The sequence below is a fragment of the Meleagris gallopavo genome, chromosome 2, assembly GCF_000146605.3.
Source record: "Meleagris gallopavo isolate NT-WF06-2002-E0010 breed Aviagen turkey brand Nicholas breeding stock chromosome 2, Turkey_5.1, whole genome shotgun sequence".
Classification (NCBI taxonomy): domain Eukaryota; kingdom Metazoa; phylum Chordata; class Aves; order Galliformes; family Phasianidae; genus Meleagris; species Meleagris gallopavo.
In genome coordinates this window covers 80765592-80781849 of record NC_015012.2, presented here as the reverse complement: position 1 = coordinate 80781849, position 16258 = coordinate 80765592, and the positions used below count along the sequence as shown (strand labels likewise).

Genomic DNA, 16258 nt, shown 5'->3' with positions numbered 1-16258 from the left:
GATGAGAGAGAGTTATTCTTGGGCTTATCTTTATTATTTTTTTAGACAGAAGAGCAGCCTGAGCAAGTGGACAGGGAAGCATATTGAAAACTGGGCTGAATGCCAGATTCAGAGGGTTGTGATATGTTACACACAGTCCAGCTGGAGGCAAGTCATCGGTGGTGTACTTTTGGGGTCAATACTGCAATAATGCTATTTAACATCTTTATTAATGACTTGGATGATTGGGAAAAGTGCACACTCAGCAGCAGTTTTGCAAACTGTTGAAAACTGACAAGTTTAGTTGAAAGACTAGATGAGTATGCCACTATTCAGAGAAACAGTCACATAATGGAGGAATTGGTCAATAGGAATCCCATAAAGTTCAACAGGGGCAATGCAGAATCCTGCATTTAGAGAGGAATAATCCCATGTACCAGTGCACAGTGAGAGCCAAAGGCTAGTTTTGCAGGAAAGGCCTTGTCCTTGTTGACATGTAAGTTGAACCTGAACCAGCAAAACTCACTTCCAACAACTTCTTTCTATGTTATATCATCCTTTTTGTATCAAGTTCAAGGTTGATCACAGTACTTTGTGTCACCTGAGTACATTGAAAGCACACAAATTCTGGCTCCTGATAAAAAAAGTAATCAACCACTTTGAGCTGGTAAATGTACTGCTGAGCAGTCCTGAGGCTTATCTTTAACGAATACCTGAACAGATTGGACATAAACAGATCTGCAGGAATGTTGTATCATTAAGCCTTAGCTTTATTAGGTGACACATCTGGAAGTTTTTGGTTGTAATTCAGTCCTACTTTGTTATATGTACTATTGTAAGCTAGTTCTTCCTACGTCTGTTCTGTTTCACAAGTAAAAATACAGGACTGCAGAGTTACCCTCTAGTGTCACTTAATGTAGCCTGTGCCATCACAAAGACTCGCATGAGTTTAATACATTATCAGGGTCCATCTTTAGCTTTTCTGATTGCTTTTGCTCTCACCCACATCTTTTACAAGGTTTTCTAGGTCTTATTTCTTTGATGACCTCAAAATTTATTTTAACGACAGAGTAAGTTGATTATAGAATATTCAAACGTATCTGTACTGGCATCTTCAAGCTTGTAGCTGTTTTTTATTTAGTAACATCTGCACATGTAGATGCCTCTTTTTGTTCAGAATTTCACTACACACTGCTTATTCTGCTGTTCTCTTGCAGAAAATGCTCGAAGTCTTTAGTGTAGAGCTAGATAAAATAACTGGGTGTTTACCATCTCGCTGAGGACAGCCAGCAGTGAAATGTAGCCATGGTGCACTTCCTAGATTGGAAACAGATTTTATCCCATTGGATTTCCATCCACCTACATAGTAAATCGGAGCTAGGTTAGTCATTTAGGGTGATAAGGGAGAACAGAGTAGAGAAAGTATGAAGTTTCTTCTGATCTCCTCTCAGCTTTCACAGTCATGCTGTCTGTTGCTGTCATAAACATATGTGATGTGATCTGTGCAGTAAGTTTAGTTCTTCCCCCATCCTCTGTTTAGACTGTATCATCCTTGTCAACTCAGCAATTCACTTGATATGTAGCAGTACAGCATCACATAGCCAGTTAAGTTTAACTTCATGTCATGACAGTCAAGAGAAACATGCTGCACCAAAAGCTTTTAATGCATTTCAGCTAATGAGAATATGTTCTGTGTTGAAATAGATTGACTCATTTAATGTTAATTACAAAAGTATTAAAATCCATATATCGAATTTCTGCTTCAGTGTACAGAATGTAGTTAAGATTCTTCACACATAAATTAAAAAATGAAATGTAAAATCTTTTAATTATTATTATAGATTTTACAGAAATAACTATCAGAAGCAACAGCAGAAGAACACTGCTGTATATTTATTAATAAAAGCTAATCACCCAGGAAATAGAAATAACAGACTGTTCCAAACTGTCTTTGGATGGACTATTCACTTTGCCACACTTACGATCTGAATTTTCCCTATCCTCAGATTCTGTGGATATGTGCTGAGTGTTACAGATTTCTGTTGTACCTTGCTTATGTTTGGTTCCATGCTCCTTATATAAACCTGTACAGTTCATGTTATATTAATTAAAAAGAATTGAGCTGTATCAATTTTTCAGTGAAATACTCGATGTAGTTTAGCATGAAAGGGATCAGAGTTTGGGTTTACCAGGCCAGATGAGATGTTCCTGATTTTTCTACCTCTTGCTACCAGTAAAATCGTTGTACAGTATGCTACCTCTCCTTTGCAGAAGAGAAATACGAGATATTAGAACTGTGCTGCATTCGCTACAGTAACTTCTATATTTATAATGAAGTAATACGTTTATGTTGTGCTTTGTTGTACAAGTAACAGAACAATGATAAGAAATAAGTGACCCTTCTAATTTGAATAAAGAAATCATACTGGTAGCTATTAAAGTGCAGAATCAACTTCAAAGTGTTATGCTACTAGATTAACTTTTAGGTTTGGAGTTTAGTTTGATAAGCTGTAACTGAAGCCATGAGAAATTTATAAGTGTGTAGAGTATCTTTAGTTTCATAAGAACTAATTATCTATTTTCTAGCTTCAGTGTTTAGCAACTATTTGTTATTATACTATTGTCTGTTAAATTATAGTACTCATGTTATATAGATGGCTTCCAGAGAACAAATTTTTTTACCTCTCTAATAGTATACTGGAACTGAATTCTCTGGAGCAGGAAAAATAGTTACTTGTTTCTTTTGCTGACCTCTCTTCAAATCTGTCTTCTGCTAGTAAGGACAAAGTATAGAATTCCTCATTGCCTATTGAAAAAAAATTACTGAATTACTTTCTCTTTATGGAAACTTCTATGGCCCATTATTTCAGGTTAGTCTGGGCAGGGCAGAAGGGGTGTAGTGGTTTTTCTAAATGGAAGAGAAAGTTGTCTTAAAGTGCTTCCAGAAGATTCCAGTGATTCCAGAAGAATCTATTGCTAATCTTTGTTCTTCTCTGGAAACTTTAGGTGTGTCTTTCCATCATTTTTCACCAGGCCCTCAAAATAAGATAACACATATAATATGAGAGTAATTTGATTCATCTCTACTATTCAAATAATTTTCATAGAAATCCAGGAATGTGTTCTATGTGTGACCCAGAGATGTCAGGTTGTTGTTTGAACTAAGATAGATATTTTGAGGGTTGGAATTTTCAGAGAATTGAGCCTTTGAAAAGTGTCATATTATCAGCAAGATTAGCTGTTTGGTGGGAGATAAGAAAATAAATGAGGAGAACTGCATAGCCTGTACTGTGACATGTGAGTTGCTGGAAGGAGGGCAGTTCAAGTACATGGCAGGTGTTTTACTGAGTCATGATATTAAACCCTTCTTTATATGTTTTATTCTGACTTGCAGGAGTTTTGTGTAGTGGTGAGCACTTGCATCGAGTTATCGAGCATTTTCATTCCCATTAGCTTCAAGAATTAGATTGGTTTATCACTCATTTTAGAACTAATTTATTTGGCTATTTTAGCTTTTCTAAAGCATGACTAAAACAATAATGGAATTCCAGTCTGGTATAAGAAAGACTGTTATAAATATCTTAAGACAACTGCTATATTTATGACTCCAGTTACATTCCCAATAATTCGCCTGCGTATGACTGTTTCTCTGTAGTCAAGGTTTCTGCCATAAACAAGACATTCAGGGTCACCAAGTAGAGGCTCACTTTTTAAATAACGCAATAAGCAACATTTATTGTTCAGTTATTTCAGTGGTTTCTGGTTTTGTATTTAAATACTGAGTGAGATTAATTAGTTGATATTACTACGGAAAACTTCCTCTGTCCCACAGCTGTTGTGGCATCCCAAAGCATCTGTAATGTAGCCAGTGCTTCTGGCAGACTGAAGACTTTCCAAGGGTCTTACTGTTAAAAATAAACAGTAGAAGCCCATATTAGATTCATAGCCTGCTCTGTTTCCAGGAGATTCCTTTCATCTTGGAATTTTCCATTACAAAGTGTTTATTTAAAAATAAGTTGTTTAACATTTTACTATGTGACTGGTGTTAGCATTTGTTCAATCCAAAGATCCTCTTAATACTAGTGATGCAGAGGATGTCATGTAGGACAGAATTGTAAGAATCAGTATGTTTCAAAGCACAGGATGCTTTAAAATCCTCAACAAAACATATCCACTTCATAGTGGCTATTGAAACTTGTGCTGCAAGAAAAAAAATGAGGGAAAACGAATGCCATAAACTGGGTATTAGATTCAGTAAATTTTTTGATTCAGGCTTTCCATATTTAGTGTGCTCGTTTTTACTGTAAATTACATACTGTCATGCACATGTGTGTCCCTGATAAATGTCTGTTAGTGCTGTGCTCATGAAAGACATGTAAGTGTTAACACGGAGAGTTGTTAAAAAGTAAATTAACTTAATTCCACTTGAATATTCATCATAATGAAGAGATTGCATGCAAGAGGTTTTGAAACTACTCTGTTAATGGAGTGTCACATCCTAATACGCACATTGTAGCCATCTGCCTCATGCACTGTGCCTCCATTATTTTCCCTTACCCAGAGTGTACAGCTGGCAGACCAAGAGAATAGTAAGCACTGAGATTATAAAGCAGCTTTCTTCATCAGGGGATCTTATTTAAGGCATCTCTTGTCTTTCTAGTTATCAGACCTCAGAAAACCTTGATATACAATTCACGGTGTATCAATTCTGGTTAAAATTCACCACCTTGAGTTAGTGGATAGACTAACAGAAGCTGTAAAAATTGCAAAATGAACACAGGAAACAAAGGTAGAAGCTCAGACAATTCACATGTGAATTAATGATGTTCATATATATATATTTTTTTCCTCTTCCTGAATTGGAAGGTTGTAATTTTAACTTTCAGAGGAGTTTGTGATAAACAGCACTTGAAACTCCTGTATTCAAAATAGTGATGCATTTTACAAGCATTAATACATTTTTTACAATTTTTTAGAACATTTTGCTCTGGAAAATATTAGCATGAGGGCATGAGAGTAACGCTGTAACTTGGTTAAAAGGTACATCAGTTATGTTTTTATTTAAAAGCTAGGAGTCTGACTGTTTTCTGTGCCTACGGAACAATTATTTGAGTACTTTTATTCAACTTCCCCTCGGGGGGAGGTATGACTGATACTTGTCAATATAAGTAGGCCCTTTAAACAACTGATCTACTCTAAGATTTTATACAGAACAAAACTTCAAGCTAATGGAAAATTTGGCAGTCTTCAACATAACTGTGTTGAGTAGCAGTGATATAACTGCTACTTTGTTAAAGTGCAACTATTTGAAATTGAAAAATACAGTTATAAGATGGAAGAATCCAAGCCAAGTTTTGTTGAAAGATAAACACAATTTCAATCAAGTGCAAAATGCAACTTTGGAATTAAAAATTCCTCATGTCAAAAGTCAAAAAAACCTGCATTTTTAACAAAGTTTGCCTGGGTAAGCAAATCAGTGCACTGACAAACTAATAATAACCTGAAGTGGAAGAATAGCCATCAAAATTGACTTGAAGAACTGTTGTTCTTATTTCTTAAGTTTATGGCTCTTCATTCTTCAGTTTGTAATATATTAAAATAAGATATATTTTTGAATTGATTGACATGTTTTAATAAAAATATTTTAATAAAAAAAGAAAATAACTGAAAACTAGCAGAATTCTAGCTTGCACATATAAATAAAATATTGTCAATTTTACTGCTTAGCTATGAATGTTCTTCATGACGTAAATCAGTAAAATCAAATTTGTGTAATATAAAGTATGATTACCAAAGAAAACATTCACACAGCATACAAAACAAATATGAATAATGCAAAGCTAAATGCTAAAAGATAGGAAATGCTGTGACTGAGCCTGGCTGTGTATATCTATTGTTTTTTGGTTTGTTTGTTTCATGTGTGTAGGCATATTCACTAAATTTCACTCACATCTCTCTCTGCAGAAATTTCTTTCACCAACACATGATATGTGCCTATCCCAGGAATAAATGTAGACTGTGCATGTCGCCAATCCTTTTAAAAACCTTTTTTTTACAGAAACTAGAATACATTTTTATATACATACTAGAGGATGATGAAGATGGGGGGGGGGGGAAGTGGGAGTGGGAGTGGGAGTGGCAGGAGAGAGGATGGTCTCTGGCTCAGGTAGATAATTACTGCTCTCTCTTCAGGTTTCTGTCCTAGAGTTTTATGTGATGATGGACAAATCTCTTCAAATTTGTTTTCACTAATGATCATATGCTGCATTTTGCATCTGAGCTTATTCTGGCTTAGTGCTGTGGATTCAATCCCCTTGTTGTATGTAAAGTTTGGAGGAAAAAAACCAAGAAGATCTTTAAAATTTTTGTTAGCTTAACACAATTACACAGTAAAAGACTGAATTGTTCAATGTGCTTGCGAAGTTGCAGTTGCAGAACTTGATGAATGGCATATGAAAAAGCAATACACTTTCTCTGAAGAATGAGGGAATAGCATTTTGTGGATGCAAAAGAGAAATTGCCCATCTCATGAGATAATGTAATAAATATTTTGATGATATGTTGGAAAGGCATTACATTCAGCCTTGGGGATTTTAGGAGCCTTTTTGCCTTCAGAAAAGAGCTTTGAGAAGAATATATGCCCAAATTTTTCTTACGCTCCTTCTTCGGAGAACCAGTCTTTTTCCTTCCAAGGATTACTATCTATCTCACTCCAGTCAGATGCCTTGCATCTTGCCTGGTTGCCAGCACAGAAGGTGCAACCTTCCTGCGTCATGGACAGTTGATGTAACTCTCCCAGTTCCAGAGTAGGTAATAGAAGAAAATTTCCTGGAAAATGCTAACTTTCTGCCTCTAGCCAGGAGATGAAATAATGTTTATGATACGGACAGTCTAACTGGCAATGGGAATTACAAGTCAGTGCATCAACACAGTGCGATAGAACGTCTTTTGGTATTTTTGTTGTTGATGTCTTCCAAGTCATTATAGTTAGGACATGAAGATGCTGAAATGTACACAGTTATTCAAAGATAAAAAGCAGTTTGTGCTTGATAAAAGAATTACCTCATTGACATTTTTCAGTCAGACATAAGCACTTTTCATAGTGAGGAAAATCTGTTTATTATGTTACAGTGTCAAATTAGTGTGTTTTCCTTAACACCTTTAAGAGGACTAGACATGGTATTTCTGCTGGAACTTAGAAAAGAAGAAAAATCAACCTTGTGCAGAGACCAGGCATGAAAAATTCTACCCAAATTATTACTTTGCAAGCTTGAATTATAGATGTTACCAACATCCAAACCAGCAAGAGTATAAGTGGCCAGCATTTTGCATCTAAAATCTCTGCAGATCCACCAAAATATCTGACATAAATGAGCAAATCTTATTTTGTTTCCATATATAATAGCAGCTCAAAAACTATCACTGTCTGAAACTGCTGTATTAATTAATTGCACTTCTCAGTGTCATTAAAGAGGAACAAAAATTTCAATTTTATTGTAGTTAATTGATTTTGATTCTTAGATTATATCTTCTGGGGCAGACATGCTGGTTTAACTCGTGTCTCAATTCTTGCTTTTATTGGGGAGGATAGAGGACAATATCCTCCAAATGGTTAATGTGGAGGCATGACAAATTAAAACAGTTAAGCTAAGCTGCTTAAAAATATAATTATTTATCCTTTTTACCCCAAAACAGCATATTGCAGACAGAAATGTCTGATTCTGAGGTCGTTTCTGTATAAGACCAAGGTGAAGCCAGAGTAATTAATGTTCTGATTAAGTATTATCTAAATACAATTTTTTTTTTAATCTGTTATTATAAACTGCTTTATGCCTCTGTCAGAGAGGGAGGGAGATGGAGTCTTCAATCCCTTCAGAACATCTGTACAAGAAATATCTAATATGAAGCACTGTTTGTGCATTTGTATTGTCTTATTGTACTTTGCCTTTCAAAGAAACTGTCATCTTACCAGCAGTTTAATGATTTGAAAAAAGTGTGAAAAATAGTTTTAATTAGTTTTTCATTTCATTACTGCAGTTGATTAAGATAAAATGTAAGCTGGAATTGTAGGAACATTGTCCTGAAACATTTTTAACAGGCAGTACATTTTATTTGTAGAATGAAGAAATCTGGAAAAACAGTTTTTGCTAGGATTCAGACTTCGAAGTAGCTCTCACGTGCTTTATTTTCTTTTATATAGCTTTACTGTATTTTGTTATTCTTGTCGTTCTACTGCTGCATTTAGCTTTTTAGATTTTCCCCCTCCATTCTAGGTTCAAGGATTCTATGATACTATGATTCTCTATTTTGTGTCTATTCCCTGTTGCTATCTGCTTCAGTAAAGGACTAGTAATTGATTTATATCTGGGATTTAGCCTTTTTACTCAGAAAGGTGACAGGTACTTCAGGACCTTTAGTGGGAGTTACAAAGTACAGCGTGTTGTAGCAGGGAGAATAACATGCTGAATGTCATGCAAAGAAAGAGAAAGTGATGAATTCAGCCTTCTTGCCACCGAAGGAAGTTTTTTAGTGGTGAGCAATAAAAAAAAAATTACCTTTTTATAATCACCTAATTTCTTGATACAGAGTTAACATTTATGTGCTTTCTGTATTTGGTACCCTTGAATTTAGTATATACATCTCTGTTAGCAGGCAAGTTTGAGTCAGCTGAGCTGTTTGCCCTTTGATTCCATTAGCTGTCCACAACAGCAGTAATAGCCATCCTTAACCCTGAGCAAATGCTGACTTCTTTTGTATTGGTTTCATTTTATGATTTGTAGTATTTGCTGGCTTCAGGCTGGTAATGCCATGGCTCTTCACACAGACAGACACACAGATTCCTGCATGCAGAGACAACTTCTGTGCTTGTTTCAGAGAATATAATTTACTTGCTGAAATGTCCTTGGAAAACCCATTCAGATCCTCTGGTGTTCAGAACTACTTTTGGAACTATTATTCTTTCATTCCATGAAAGAAGAGAAATGCTGGTATTACAAGTTTAAAAAATACAAATCCTTCAGAGCTGTGAAACCTGCAGTTCACTAGTCAGTGTGTTACTTGAGCATTGAGCATTGAGAATGCAGATTCAGATATTATATTCCAACATGGAAATTTCCTGGTATTCCAAAGTAGGATGTGAAGCTCCCAGAGACTTCTGTAATGAAGTTTTCCCCACGCTCACCACAGTATGAGTTACACACTGAGCACAATGGAGCTGAGACTTGGTAATTTCAGAGGAAATATTTATGTTGCTGAGAAGCAGGAATATTGTCAAGAACAGATATAATTTACAGGTGACAATTTCAGCTATTGTTAATACACCATTAGGACTTTAATGTAGAGATTTTACAGCAGAACAAAGTTATTTGTGACTCTAATACATATTTTATGGATATAATATATGATCAATGTACAAGTTAGATTAATATGTAGTTGCAGTTGGTACAGACTGTAGAAAATGATTATTTCATTGAATCAACTAACTTTGTACTCTAAAAATGTCTCTTAAGTTTCTTGAGAGAATTTGAATAGGGATATGTGTCTGTCCCTTGGTTTGTCAAGCACCACGTATGATTTATGGAATACCATAAATTGCATAGTAATTAATCTTACAGTAACATCATTTATCATAGGTAAATATGACAATATATTCTAAGACTGACAGAGCAATTTGTGGATAGGTAATTTTGAGTTTGGATTTATTAATTATATATCATGTAATACTAATAACAAGATGTAGATTATTTTTAGAAATGTAATGTTCGTCATTATTAAAGGATTGCTCATCTTCCATTTGGTCCACAACTATTATATGTTTAGGAGGTTATTAGTATTCGTGAGTTACCTCAGTGCAGAAGGATGCCACAGGGGCTGTGAATTCGTACATGATTCTGCATTCAGTAGAATAGAAAGGAAATTCACTAGCTTGTGCTTGTGAAGGCCAGGGATTCAATCTAAAGATTCAAGTTACTGCAATTTTGTGGGAGACACTTATGTTACAATATCATCAGTGCTGCAGGAAATACAGAGGATTATTTGTTTATTCCTGGGTTGTATTATTGGAAAGATGGATGAGGTAAAAAAAGAGTGTTCAAGAAAATACAGACCTAAAAAAGTATTTTTATTTTGTAAGCCATCAGTGAGCCTAAGATAATGAAGAAAATACTGCAATTTTAGCAATGGCTAATCACGTAAGTTTTTTTTCCCTGGAAGGATGCACTTCAGGATTTTACGTAGGTGAGTTTACGGGTGAAGTTTGCTCTCACTTCCTGTTTCTTAATATCTTTTTCAGGTGATATGTACCATTGGCAGATACTTTACATTGTTGCTGGGTAATACTGAATGTGTCTCTGTAATAATTTTCTCAATCCAAATAGTTTTTGCTGTCTATTTTTCTGCATTAGATATCTGTATGTAGAAAGATATGTAGTGATATAAAGCCATGCAACTGGCTTTAAGTTTTATATGTTTATGTGCTGTAGCTTAATATTAGTAAATGTCCCTGCACTTCTTCATTTTATAGAACTTACTTCACAGTTAAATTTTCTATCAGCTTGTAACTCAAATTACTCTTTGAATGAGTTATTCATCTTAGAGATTCATTCTTCATCCTCAGACACGAGTGAAGTACAACTTTGAGATATTGGCAGCAAGCAAAACTGAAAATACTGCTGCCTTTAACATCTGTGATCGCTGACGTATAGAGTCTTTCACCCTGTGTAGGACAGATAGCACTTGAGAGGCGATTTGTCTCAACTGAGAGTGTTCTGGCAGAAAAACGTGAGCATTCTGTGCTCTGTAGAGGGAACAGTGGCCGCCCAGCCTGCGCGGGCGACCCGGCGGACCCCGCGCGTGGTGCTGAAGGACAGCTCCGGGCACCCGGGGTACGGCCGCGCTCCTCCACTGAGGTCGGGGCGAGGGTGGCTTCAGTGTGATACTTCAGTTAAAAATAGTAGCAGTGCGACTCTTTCTTTTTCATGTTCAATATCTGTGTTTGTTTGCAAATTAAACCATATTTTGCTGATTTTGTTAAAATTACCTATTGTGGCAGGAAAGAAATATAATCCTCCTATCATGTCCACTGTGTAGAAATAATTTTTTTGTCTGTAGAACGAAATATAAGCAAAGGACTCATAAGGAATACTAATAAGAACTTTGGAACAAACTTAAAATACTTACATTGCAATACAGCTACTATTCAGTTGTTTCATTCATCTTAACATATCACACATGAACTAATAACCAACAGCAAGAGAGAGAAAACTGAATTTTATACTGTGTTTAAAAAAAAGAGAGAGCTGTAGGAGAACAAAATATATCTATCCTGAAGTTAAATTATGAATACATGTTATTCTAGTACTTTTGAATGAGAGTTTCAAGTGTAAAATAGATGCACAGACACAACACCAATAACTAGTGTTACAGTGTAACATAAATGATGGTACCATTTCAGTGATTAGAAATAAGATAGTTTTTTGGCTTACTTTATTTAAATAATCGCTAAAACTGGTAAAATAAATAGAATTGTGGGTGGAAGATTAATATCATACTCTTAGTTACCCTCCTGCAGAGATTTATCTTCATTTACTTATCTGTTGTGTTGTAACTAGATTTAAATTGATGATATAACTTAATAATTTACCAATTTACCCTGCACAAGACATATCTGCATTTAAATGAATGTGTCAATATTCCAAGAAAGACAAGTAAAGAAAAAGGAAAAAAATAGGTATTTTATTGGAAGGACTAAGTGCAAAAGAGTATCTGTAATTTCTTACAGGTCTTCTGCTTCTCTGTGCTTTATAAATTAGACCCTGAGTATAGTGATTAAAGTAACAGATGTGATTAAAGATGAGCTAGGAGCTATGCCTCCAAGTGCTAGCCAGTAATGGAATGGAAAAATATTATTTTCTGAAGGTATTCAATTGGACAGTATAAGATGGCTGAATATTAAATGCATGTTCTTTTGATAGCAATCCAATTAATGTCAAGTAATAAAGTAGCCCAGGGATTAGGTGAATGGGAAGGAGGGTTAATCATTTTCCCTGTTTGCTCAGTTACAACGACTACAATACTGAACAACTTGAGATTCTGGTCCTATCCACTTAAGTCTGTTTCTAGTAAACTAGAGATTTCTTTTTTTTCCTAGAAGTACACCAGCAAATATTTATTAGGAAAGTGAAAATTGGTATTTTATGGTAAAAGCAAACACAAGTACCTGAATTCCAAACACTTCAGTCTTTTTAAGGTGATTCCTTTAGTTCCTCTATCTGTCCCAAACAATGAAAATTGAGATGTATATACATCTTTGAAAAAGTGATTTATCTGTTAGTCAGAAAGTATTCTTAGCCCTTGAATTAGAAAACTATTAGATCAAAAATTGGATTTTCTTTAAATTATACTATCAACTTTTATTTCTCAGTTGATGGATATCACTGTCCCCTAAACTATTATCAATAACTAATGTGAGATTAGAGCATTGCAGTTTGATTATTAAATAGTATTTTTGAAATGCACAGATGGCATGATAATATGATAGGATTAGTGTTTACTATATCCATAAATACTTGAAATTAGCACAGCAAAGTCAATAGTATGATAAACAATTATTCTTTAATTGCAGGGGAAGTTCTGTAATTCATTCATTTTTATTGCTGTAAATTATACATTCATAAAACAGTATTTCAATATACTGTATGTCAATATGGATAATGTTAAATGTCAACAGAGGCTCCCAACAGAAGTAATTTCAATTTCTTCCCTCTCCTATTGAAATTTTCAAGTTAAATAAGCGACAAAAGACTCAATGGCCCAAAGTGGGAAAAAAATGCTACATTCAGCTTTGAATAGAAGATATCATCAGCATCACAGAAATAGTCATTAAAATCCAATGTGCAAAGGAATTATCCATGCCTAGTCAACATATGGTCTTAGCTGCTAGCTTAGATAATGTGTAAACATGAGTTGGTTGCATTCTACGAACAACAACAAAAACATCACAATTTAGTGTCCTTTACAACTTTAAGAGACAGCAATGTATTCAGTAAGCATCTGTATTGTATTAGGGGCATCATTTATTTAATATAAACTCAAGAAAAAGGTATTTATGTTCCTTGAGAAAATTGGTCTCTAATAGCTTGATTTCATGATAGAAAAAGTTTTATGTTGTCATGGTATCTGTATGGGACTTTGTTTCTTTCTGTAATAAACCCATCTTGCTTGATAACTTTCCACTTACTATCTAGTTTGAGGAGAGCTAGACATCACCAGGATCTCAGGTTTCTAAGATTTTTTCAAAAACCAACTTGAGAGAGAAAAGAAACACAGTTAGCACTTAGTGAATGAAAGACCAAGACAGGAACTCTACAGTTATCTACCGATTAGCCATGCATCCTTCACATAATTCCCATAATGCCCATTGCTAGTCTCTCTAGACAGTGTTAAAGAAAAATGAAGGAAAGAATGCTATGGTTCGGTAGGGACCTGGAAAATATTTTTTGAGAGAAAGGCTTATAGGAGGTTTTGAAGAAAAAGGGATTAGTGTGTTGTTATAAGAAAACTAACAAAACAACAACAAAAAGACTAAGCCTGATTACTATTATTCCTGACTCTGAAGAAACAAATTGTTTATTACTTACTATCTTGACTGATAAGATGTGTACTGTGGGAATATGTGCTTCTATAGAAACAAATGTGATTGACAGATATTCATTGCTTATAAATCTACACTGCTCGAGATTAAAGATAGTCTATAGCTTTGGAACTGTAAAAAAGTTCTTCTTGTGGTGGCTCCAGAAAGGTCATTTAATTCATATTTCATGAGCGTGCATTTGATAGAGTGTTATTTTACTGAAGTGTAATGACCTGGATTGAAAGCTATCTGTTCTAGAGCTGAGAAAACAAACCACAGTATTAATGTTTTTCAGATGTGTGATGTAGAACATACATGTCTAACCCAAAACTTTAATGTTTTTGTTGCCCTCTTTTTTATGTTTTAATGAAAAATATATTTTTTAAATGTTTTGTTACTTAAATACATTAACTATATATTTTATATTTGGCTCAAGACAATTCCTTTTCACTCAACATGGCCCAGGCAAGCCAAATGGCTGTAGACTTTTATTTATACTGTAAATTTCACTAATGTATGATGACAATAAATAGTTTTATATTCAAATGAAATAGACGAGATTCATGAGAGATGTACCTTTCAGGAAAGTAGGTTACATCATCAGGAGCTTGTAGGGTAGTAGTTAAGTGTTTGATTCGTGTCTCACAAATTCTTATATTTTTAGTACCATCTAGTAATGGAAGATAACAGTATTTAAGGCTCCAGATTTTATAATGTACCGTGCCCCTAGAATGCTGTTTTCAAACAGTATCAGAAATGCTACTGATTGAAGCACTTCTAAAGAACTCTTATGGGTCCAAATCTAGTGTATTTGCAGTGTGCTTGTTTTCAAGCAGTTAGTCTGGCCAGTAGGATTTAAGTCTAATACTTTTAATTCTACTATTTGGACTGTGTTGAAAATTATGGGTACAGATTCTAAAGTGTTTTAGAAAATCTCTCTTTAAAACAAGAAGTTTAGTACTTTGCAAAAGAATTGTGTGAATGGTTTGAACTACTGATTAAGCAAGACTCATGTGAGAAAATTTTGCAGTCAAGATATTAAAGACCTTGATGATGTTACTGTCATTTGCATATCATCATGTGAGTCCTATAACTCCTTACCAGCTTTCAGGAATACATTTATTTTTTATTTTGAAAAATTAAAATATTTTTACTCGATTTTACATTAAAGCGAAAAGAAATAGTTTGCGTATAGATCCTTTCCCTTGATACTTGCATATTTGTGGAAGGTAGTCTTTTTGTGATTTTTTTTTTTTCTGAAAGACTGAACAGCACATTTAAAAATTCTTCCTAAGGTAGACCAGATATGTGTATGGGGAGGAGGAGCAGGGGGGATATCGTGCAGTAGAATACAAGAGAATTTTATGTAACAATTTTTAAATACGTATTCTTACATTTTTGCTATGCAAAACTAAAAGCCATTCACTAAAGTTGCAATGGAATGGGAGAGAAGAGAGAATGTATTTTTAAGCTCTGTGTGCCTCATGTGGTCCACCAAAATGTATTGAATACTGCAAAGCAACATAGCACATTGTTCTATGCAAAGGCTCTAGTTGTTTTCTAAATCAGAAATTAACAAGGGCAGATTCCAAGTCTTTAGAAGGGATTGATTGCAGGGTCCACATCTACCACATCATAGGATGTCAGCTCCTTTCATGCAGTAGCCTTCATTTCTCCCTGGCAAGACTTTCTGTTTGTCTGGAATATGTCCCGGGATAATGAACCCTTCTATTTCTTTGGTTTTTAAGGTGATGGGGGGCCAGGGCCATTACTTGTGCTGGAAAGATAACCCACTGGGCAGGACAGCAAAATAAAACAAGGAAATTTAACATTTGAATTCAAAATGCAGAATTACTGAAGAAGCAGACCCTACAGCCAGTATGTTGCCAGTAGGTCTACTAGTCAGCAATACAAGTTCAAGGAATATTCCACATACTGGGCTGATTTAACAGCTACGACTGAATAGAGTCAGGCTGCAGCTCTCACTTCCGTGTCCCTGCAGAGTGATAGCTAATGTAGTACTATCATGAGAGCTAGGGCATCACCTGGCCATAGCATAGTGTTAGGACTGTGCATTAGTATGTCCTGTGCATATTTTAGACTGTTCACCTGAGTGTGTTTCAAAATACTTTATCCAGCTTCTGTGTGCAGGACCGGGAAAAAAAATCATAGAAACGCTCAAATGTAATATAATACCTAAAGAAAAGCAAACAAAACTGAATCAGGAATTCTTCTGTCAGTTAGTAGAAGTTCTGTTGGGTTATTAGTTCTTTAGCTCACGTTTACTTTGCCTTCATACTGCAATTTTTGTGATTACCATTAAAAAGTGAGAGTAAACATACAAAATCCTGCATGTTGTATTATCTCTTCTTTCCTTAAGGTATGAAATTACATGAGATTTTATCTTCACATCTAGAAAGTCTTAAGCCTTTTGTGCCTATAAGATACACGTATTAACCAACATATATACTCTTGGCCCATTCATTCTCTTTGGCACTAAAATTGTTGCTCTCCGTATTCTGAGGATATATGCAGGAAGGTTACACATACTTTTCAGTGTTTCCTGTGTCACTCTGATAAGCTATTGGGAAAGCATTCGTTTCCTTTTTTTTTTCTCTTGAAGCTCAAATTGCAATACTGGAAACATAT

The 16258-nt window shown here is 34.9% G+C and overlaps 1 protein-coding gene across 25 annotated transcripts in view; it reads left to right on the top strand.

Moving 5' to 3' along the window:
- RIMS1 (regulating synaptic membrane exocytosis 1) overlaps positions 1-16258 on the top strand; it is a 188617-nt gene that overhangs the window by 130414 nt on the left and 41945 nt on the right. The window lies entirely within an intron of this gene.